The sequence below is a fragment of the Anneissia japonica genome, unplaced genomic scaffold (assembly GCF_011630105.1).
Source record: "Anneissia japonica isolate Jap-2015-1 unplaced genomic scaffold, ASM1163010v1 scaffold650_len285673_cov152, whole genome shotgun sequence".
Classification (NCBI taxonomy): domain Eukaryota; kingdom Metazoa; phylum Echinodermata; class Crinoidea; order Comatulida; family Comatulidae; genus Anneissia; species Anneissia japonica.
In genome coordinates this window covers 30232-33531 of record NW_022728301.1, presented here as the reverse complement: position 1 = coordinate 33531, position 3300 = coordinate 30232, and the positions used below count along the sequence as shown (strand labels likewise).

Below are 3300 nucleotides of genomic sequence, written 5' to 3'. Positions count from 1 at the left end.
TACAAGATCATGTTGCAATCATGAATATATCACCGCAAATGGAAGAAAGAGAATATAGCAGAAAGATATTTTGTTCGTGGAAAGATAGCAAAACAATAATGCTTAGGTCTATGATAACCCCGATTCACGAACTAAAATATATAGGGCCTAGGCATATTACATTTTTCGTTTTCGCAACTCCTTCGGCGCTCCATATATTTGTCCTAAATAAACCGCGACCGAAACGAAGCGCGACCGAAACAAAGCACGACCGAAACGAAGCGCGACCGAAATGATCGGCTACCTAATAAACAACTTATATAATAAGATCAGGAACAAGAAGAAAAACAACAAAATAACATTTTCTCGCATACAAGGATGACCAGAATCTGCTAATCATGCCTGCTAACACAGAACAATGTTCATAAAATTTTGGCTCATGGACAGGTTATTATACAAATCTATTTTAGAGATTGACCTTCATTCTTTAAATTTTCAGCCAGAAGAAATGAAAGACAAAACAGAACCACAACCAGTACATGAACCTACCAAGAAACAGAAGGGTACAAATCGGTTGGTTACATGATTTTTTTTTCTTTTGTATGGTATAGGCCTAGACCTATACATCAAAATAACTAATATCATGTTCTTTTGAACATTTAATATAATTTATATTTTTAAATGTGGCATATGTATGAAACCTCCCATCTAGAAAATTTTTTAAAAAGTGTCCAAAAGTGTTGTTCATGAGTAGATTTCAGTTTAAATTGTCCATGTTAAAATAATGTAAATTTTTAGCTATTATATAACCTACTAAGATTTTTTTTTTGTCTATATATTTTATATATTACGATTTAACCATATATATGAATGTTTTCATATTATACTTGAGGCAGGAGCACTGTTTTTTTTTCATACATAGGCCTCCAGTTCAAGTCAACAGTGTGCATTAATTGGGAGGATGGAATCCACATTTTCTTTCAGCTACATAGAAATTCATTACTTTGTTATTAACCAACAAAACACCTGCATTAAATAATGAGATATTCGCAATTAAAAGCAATATCTGTAAAAAAAATTTGTAATTTAGCATGATTTGGGACAATAAGAAGGACCTGATCCTGATAGGGGAAGTGATACTAGCAAGGCCTTTCCAGTTCAGAAAAGGAGCAAGTGAGCGGGGGAAGGCATGGCAGATGGTGGCTGATGCGATGAAGGCGCGCGAGTTTAAAGTAGACAGACGGGCAATGAGGGATCGATTAAATCATCTCATGGAGAGAGTAAATGAAAAGAATAAAAATGAAAAAAAGGCAAGTGGAATAGCAGTTGAAGAGTCGTAAGAAGAGAAACAATTAAGAGAGGTCATAGAGGAGTTTATTCAAGAGGAGAAAGACATTGAAATGGCACCTAAAGAGAGAGGAGATGAGAAAAAGGCAGCTGAGGGTGCAGAAATGCGAAAACGTTCATGTGAAACATATGGGGAAACGCAGAAAAGGTAATTAAAATGCGAAATGAAGATTAGCTCTTCCAATGATATACAACTGAATTGTAAAATAGCGAGTTGGTGATTAAGGTCAGCTGTTGAATTGTGAACTCCATGGAAGACATTTCAAATAAGTTGTTATTCCTGAATTGTAATGCTCATAAAGATTCCTATAATCTCCCTCCCTATTGGAAATTTCCCACCTCTGGTAAAAAAAAAAAAACTGTCTTTGCTATTTTGCAAATATTAACAACTTGTAACAAGTTGTAACCAGGTTTGGATGAGTGTGAAAGCAAATCCTTGTAAAACTTTCCGAGATTTCACAGGGGTCCCCTGAGTTATCTCGGAACAAAAACAGACCATCGCGAGGCCTGTTTTTTTCCCGAAATCTTCCGAGTTGTTGTTGCGCATGCGTCACCTTTTTAGCTTGTATTTTTCTTAATTTTTTTCCCGAATTTTATTTTTACTGTTAAGCGCATTGAGGCTTTATCATAATGCGCTATATAAGCCAAAATTATTATTATTATATTATGTCCATATTTTGACCTTTTCGCGGGCTGTTTTTTTTTTTTTTTTTTTTTTTTTTGTTTAGTTCGAACGAATGGCGGCAGCGATGGAAAACATATCAACATTACTACCATTTGTTAATAGGGCTAGACCTAAAATCAAAAGAAACCTCGCTAAATTTCACATGTCTGATGTAGAAACAATCACGAGGCTTCGTAAAATACGCCGACAGCGAATCATTATGATGCTTGTCGCACTGATTGCCTCTAACAACAATGGTGAGCTACCGGCCGGCGGCCCGACTGCGCCTAGCTAGCCTAGGCCTATCTTTCTCGCCAGCTCGACTACAGCAAGCGAGCGAGCTAGGAGTTGAATTTGTTTTACTCTCTGAAGGCTAAGGACCATGGAATAATTATAATCTTGTTAATTCGGTACCAGGCCTAGTTTAGTAGTAGTTGATATGTAATTCGGACAACCTACAACTAGCATAGGCCTACTACTACTAGTACTACTCTAGGCCTCTAGGCCTAGTCATTATTCTTCCGAGTTTTCCCGAGATTTCTCGTGGTTTGAAAGTGTATGTGTGAAACGAACCTAAAATCTCGGAATATCAAACTTGTTAATAGTTGTTAAAAGTTGTAATATTTTCTGCTAGTGTGAAATGGGTATAATAGACAAAATTTAGCTCATTGGTTTATTTACATTTTTTCATTTGTTCTTTCTTTTTAGACATAAGGATGAAAGCAGCACAACGGCCAGAAGGAGGAACAGTGGGAATAATACAATCAGCCTCATTCAGAAAAAGATGGAGCTTGACGGGCAACTCCGAAGGGAAGAAATAAAGAGAAAAAGGGAGGAAGAAAAAAGAAGAAGGGCAGAAGATAGAGAAAGAGATAGGAGGTATGAAGCTCTGCAGCAGCAGCAGCTCCAACAACAACAACTAGTAAAACAGCAAATACTCCAACAGCAACAAATCTTGCAGCAACAAAATCAGATGATGATGTCGTTGTTAAAGTCTTTGAAGAATTGAATATGCATATACTCTGTTTGAGTACCCTATTACACAGTTATGTTCTTCTCTTTTAATGTTTAACTTTTTAATAAGATGGAGGAAATATTTCCTCCATGGTAATAAGGTAATCGAATAGAGTACCTTATTGAACATGTTTTGTTGATTATTTTTCAGGTTTGGTTTTCGTCAATTAAAGCCCCATTCCCGGCAAAATTTCACTAAAAACTGACTTTTTTTTAGAAAATATGCATTTGCATTACTCCAATTATTATAAATCATGGAAAAATATTGGCATGAATTTTAGTTTTACGCAAAAGAA

The 3300-nt window shown here is 35.8% G+C and overlaps 1 pseudogene; it reads left to right on the top strand.

Moving 5' to 3' along the window:
• The first annotated feature begins 284 nt into the window (after nucleotides 1–284).
• Nucleotides 285–3169, top strand: LOC117114065 (annotated as a pseudogene).
• Nucleotides 3170–3300: the final 131 nt, after the last annotated feature.